Consider the following 5,876-nt stretch of genomic DNA (forward strand, 5'->3'; position numbering starts at 1 on the left):
TTACAGACAAAAAATTGAAATTTAGGAAGTGCGAGTGACCCACCCAAGTTTTCACAGTGGCAGAGCCATGACAAACACTGGTGTCCTGACTTCCAGCCCACAGCTCTTTCTACCATGGCCTGATTTTACCCAAACTGCAAAAACAGCCCTTCATTAACTATATGCTGGTTGCACGCATCTTAAGTGTGATACCTTGTCCCAGAGTTACTTAGGTCCTGCTGGTGTGGAGATGTACTCCCTAGGGAATCTGACCTAGGGCTGAATCAGGGAGACCACAGCTGAGAGGACTGGATGCTTCAGCTATCTGCAGACACTGCATTACTCGTCCTTTCCTCACCTTCATCCTCTGTAACCTTGTCCTGATGGTCAAACCACGGAACTAGGAAGGCTGGAGAGGAAAAGATTCCACACTAGCTCAAATGCCAAGAAAGAACCAGTGATTGCAACATATACTTGCAAAGGATCTATGGAATTTAACTCAGAATAACTTCTCTGATTCCCAGGTAAATGCTTCCAAGGATGGAGGCATGTTTTTTCTTCTTATCTACATGCTAAGACATTGCTGGACTGTTACCGTACTACCTTCAGTCATACAGATCGGACTGGCGCTTTTAAGTGGCTTGTCCTCCCAGGTGAGAAGGCCTTTGGGTGAGCCTCTCTACAAAAGTCCTCAAAAAGTGCAAAATAACTTCTTCACTGAGGGGGCTCAAGGAAATCCTTGATTTCTGTCCCACTCAGTAAGCAAGCCAAGTGCCAGATAATTAACACTTAAAGGAGTAGCAATGAAGTGAGACACTGGTGAGTGAGTCATGATTCTGTGTACCAAGCTCAGAGTGCAGAAGAGCAAGGACCCCTTCCTCCTCCTACTGTCACTCAGCATGAGGAAGGAAGCAGAGCCACAGTTAAAGCGGCCCAAAGCCCTAGTGGCTAACAGGCCTGGGATCACCAGTACAAAAGGGCACCAGGGGAAGTCCTGTCCCCACGTTCAGACACGGCCCTGGGGAAGGAAACCAGGCACGGCTTGTGCACTGAGGAGGTGAAATGGTTCAGGGGCTTCATTTTTATCCAAAGCTGTTGGCCTGTTTTCCTTTTTATACCTTCCTCCACCGTACGCCAACAATAACCAGATAAAACCTTCCTGAACTGACCAGTTTCTCACCTTGTCTTTTTTAAACCATTTTCTGCTCAAGGCAAACAGACATGGCAGTGAAGGCTAGTATGCGGCCTGTTTTCCTTCAAGATACAGGATCAGAGACATCTCTGCTGTAGCCTGACCTACCTGCCCAATTGCCTTATACATTTCTGGGCTTCAAAGAAGACTGCTGTGAACTCAAAAGTTGATAACTATTCCTGCCATGTCTTTATATAAATTTTTTTGGTAGGAAGTGGGATCTGCTCAGCCCTACCCTTCCAGTCTCCAACCTTCACACACTTTACTCCCACAACATTCACACATTTGACCAGGAGCTGCCCATCCCCTCCCCATCCACGAAGTTACTGAGGGAGCAGTCATGTTTGGGCAAGGTGATCCTGTCCCTGCATACTGCCACACTCCCTTAGCCCATTGGACCAGCCAATGTCCCCTTCTGGGAAGTTCTGCATTTGGATTCAGAAGTCCAGTCTCAATCAGGCTGTGCTCGTAAATGGAGGTATGACTCAACAGCTGTTGACAGTGGTCATTTTCTGCCAAGTGGACTAGAAAATAGAGAAAGCTGCTCTGCAGCCAAGGTAGATGGTGCTTTTTATCCCTGTTTCCAGAATATCCCTAAGGCCCAACTACCTTTTAACATTGGGTTCCTTGGAAATCCTTTGGCTGGAGTTAGCTCATGTAGGCTTCTGTTGCTTGTAACCAAGAATGCCCATTTATCAGAAATCTCTGAAACCACTGCCTGGACAATGGCCAGGACCAAAGCACTGTGGGATTCCCCTAAGGAGCACCCCCACCAGCCTTGCAAACCCACCTAACCATATCTTTTGCTACATTTTACTATCTCACCCACAAGGATGAAATGCAAGTTTGGGGGATTACTTCATGACATCCAGACACCCCCATTATACTTCAGGCAGGTGCATTGACTACAACTGAAGTCTTGGATTCACTCCAGCTGCCATGATTTAAGAAGGACAGTAATGGTTCACAGTACCTTATCTGAAATTCTTTTCTTTTTATTTATTATAAGTGTATTATAAGTGTATTATTATTACAAATCATGATTTTTCTTTATGCCCTTTGTCCCTCCTCAACACCTCCCACCTACCCCTATCTCTAGTATCCTTAGGTTTTTTATCCCTTCTGAAAGTTCAACATATTGTTTTGGTCTTTTCATTCTTTCTTTTTTTCTTCCCTTATCTGAAATCCTCGGGGCCCGATGTTTTGGAATTCAGAATTTCTCAAATTTTACAAAGTATGGTCCGTATATTATAAATTACCTAACTCCCCCAGCAGGGTCTGGGCTGTCCCCTAATCAAACATATTAATATTTCTGTAGCAAAATGCACCAGTATCAAAAAAAGTGGGATAAAGATTATAAATAGTTTCATGTCAAGGTTTCCTGCCAAATCGCTTCAGATCAGCTCAGCCCAGGTTTTGCCTCAAGTGAGTTACTGAAATTCTTAGTTTCAGATCTGTTGACATTGTGGTCAGGAACCATTACTATCCCCCATTTCACAGATAAGTAAACATATCATCAAAGAGGTTAAGTACTTTACTCAGGGTAACCCAGGTATTAATTGGCCAAACTGGATTCAAATCCAGTCAGTCTGTCTCTAAAGGCTACAACAATAACTACCACCCCATCCTGCCACTCCACTGTTAAATTGCCTCTTCCAGCTTGACATAGATCGAGGGTAACAGGCTGGTTCTAGATCTGGAAAACCACATGTAGAGAAATTGAGGACAAAAATAGAGAAACTCCTTGTTTAACAAAGAGTAGACAAAGCCAAAGAGGAGATGTGATCATTTTCTTCAGATATCTGTCTCCTTCCCAAAATCCTTCCCTAACACCATTTTTAACAAGGGGCATAGGGCTACAAAGGACACTGAAAGCAATGTTGCAAGGAGAGAGAGGTTCTGAGATTCTGAGAGACAGGAGCGAAAGGTGTGTACAGGATGAGCAGAGAGTGATCCTGATCTTTGCGAAGGAAAGTAAACGAGACCTGTGTGTGTCAACAGCTTCAGGCTGTTAGTTTATTCATTCATCAGATACTCACTGGGTGACTACTTTCTGTGAAATGTGCTCAGTGCTGGGAAATGCCAGAGAACAAACTGCTCCTGACCTACAAAGCCCTCGGAAAGCCTGCTCCTGGCTGCCTTTCTGATCTCTTAGATCCTCTCTCTCCCTTCACTGAATCCAGCCATGCTGGCCCTTCCACACCACAAACTCTCCAAGGTCTCTCCCCTTCAGGACCTCAGCCCTGCATTTCCCCTGTCTGGCATGTCCTGCTTCTTGCTCTTTAAGTGGCTGGCTGCTCAGCCATTCAGGTCTCAGTGTACACATCATTTTCTCAGCGAGGGCTTCCCTAACCACCCGGTTAAAGCAGCCACCTAGTCACTTATTCCCCTGTCATCTTCATTTTTACCTTTGCACTTCTTGGTATCTAATGTTTTTTCCTGTTTTTGTGTGCTTACTTTCTCCCCCTATTGACTGTAGCTTCATGAGATCAGAAATCTCTATTTTGCAGTCCACTATGTTTGCAATATTTTGAATAGTGCCTAGAATATAGCAAGTACCCTATAAATATTTATTGAATAAATTAATAAGTAAGAAGGTGAGCTTCCATTTTGGGGATTACACTAGTTTTGTTCTTTTTGAAAGCCTGAGGTTGTAGACTAGAGAAAATAAATGTGGGTTGTATAGCTGAGATGGCTAGTTGTCCAGCAACATTTGCTCTCCCCATCTCTAATAACAGAACTCCTGAGTAGTTTTAGCTGAAAATATATCCCCCTCAGCTGGAGATGACTTCTCCCAGCATCCTTTACAGCATGGATTTGGCCAGTGGGATGTGGGTAGAAATGAGCTGTGCCATTTATGAGTCATGCCCTTAAAAGAAATGTACATGCCTCTCCTGGCCCTTGTCCCCCTTCCTGCTGCCTAGATGATATCAGGATCTAAAGCAACTATTTGGACCCAAAGATGGAAATCTTGTGTGGAGGATGGCAGAGCCACCTTGCTAGCCTTGGACAGTTTACCTCTAGACTATTACATAGAGAAAAATAACTTCCATCTTGTTTAAGGCAATGTATTTGGGGATTTCTTAGTTACAACAGCTAGGCCAGTACTCTGTGACTAACACAAGTTTTTAAGTCTTTTTCAACAATTTAGAGTGTTCTTGCTGGACCTGGTCTCCCTCTGCAAGAAACTACTATCCAAATACTACCTCTGTATTTTTCGTTGTTTTATTTTATCCTTACCATCTTTCAAGTTAGTTTCTGTGTCCCACAACGTATTGCATTTGTAACATTTCACCTGCAGAAAGACAAAGGAAACACATCTAGTGAATGCTGACTAAGCTGCCAATGACCATGCTAAATGCCTAGCCTATAATATCTTGTTTAATTCTCCCAATATATCAATGAGTCTGGTGTCAATTTTTCATTTTATACAATAAAAAAATCAAGCTCAAAGATGTTAGGTGTCTTGTCTAAGGTCACACGGTAAGTGGCAGAGTTGGGCTTTGAACCCAGGACACATGTGAGCCTGCTCTTTCCACTACTCTGAACTTACTTTGTGATATACACAATGACTGAGGGCTTGCACTTGGGTTTTAAGATTTGGCTTTTGGGGGGGAGGGGAGGCTATAACTGATTTCATTAATGTAATTGTGTGGCTTTTATTTCATAGCTTGCTCTTTATTTATGACATCTTTATCTAACCCACCATCCCTTAGAGCCACATTTTTTTTTTAATAAAAATTGTGGTAAAATATACATTACATAAAATTTACCACTTTGCCATTTTTAAGTGTACAGTTTAGTGGCATTAAGTACATTCACACTGTTGTGCAGCCACCATCACTATCCATCTCCTTTTTCGTCAGCACTGAAAAGAATATTTGTGTCATCCTTGTGCAGGGGCCATGCCAATTTCTCTATATCATTCCAATTTTAGTAAATTTGCTGTGAAGAGCATAGGAGGCCTTGTGTTTAAGTCATTGTTTTTCTAACTCTAGGCCTCCCTCCCCCTTTTCTTTTTTTCTTTCCTTCTGTAACCTGCTGCCTGCAAGTTAGTAATGAAATGGAGTGTCCCAGTGATACCCGTACCTACACAGCGTCATGAGTTTATAAAATGGCCTGGGTTGGAGCTTATCTCTACTCTCTGCCCCCACCAATACCCAGGAGTCAGAGCAAGGAAAAAGAAGAAAATTCGTAAACTGCCTAATTGATATCTGCATGGTTTTGAAGTTTCTTAGCCCTTCAAATGGTGAGTTGGTGACTCTGATTTGCCCCACTTTGGAGGCATTGGGGTGAGACTCAGCATGCCAGAGTGCAAGGCTGGAAGGAGAGATGGGGAGTCATCAGGCCCTACCCTGTCCCCTGGGTTCACGGATGAGGACATCGAGGCTGCAGGCTCTGGTCAGGGATGTAACTTGACCCCCAGGTAGGAGGTGCAGAACCAGGTAGGATTCCTGACCCCAGTCTCTCTACCTTGACATCTACCAACAGGTCCAACCCTATACCCTCCTGTTCCCTCTTAAATCTATTTAAAAGCCTTCCTCTCCCTAACTGATGCCTCAAACCCTGTCAGCTCCTCACAACAGGGCCATTTGATCCTTTAAACCCAGTGCTAGGGGGCTACTAGAAACCTTAAAAACAGAGGCAGCTGTCATGGGTGCTGTGCTTTGCCACCCAGACCGCCCCCCCCCATCCCCCGGCAGGA

General features: G+C 44.0%; 1 pseudogene; it reads right to left on the reverse strand.

The window, feature by feature from the left end:
* Window positions 1-5,042: 5,042 nt before the first annotated feature.
* Window positions 5,043-5,129, reverse strand: LOC134381372 (U6 spliceosomal RNA; annotated as a pseudogene).
* Window positions 5,130-5,876: the final 747 nt, after the last annotated feature.

This window comes from Cynocephalus volans, chromosome 6 (assembly GCF_027409185.1).
Source record: "Cynocephalus volans isolate mCynVol1 chromosome 6, mCynVol1.pri, whole genome shotgun sequence".
Lineage (NCBI taxonomy): Eukaryota > Metazoa > Chordata > Mammalia > Dermoptera > Cynocephalidae > Cynocephalus > Cynocephalus volans.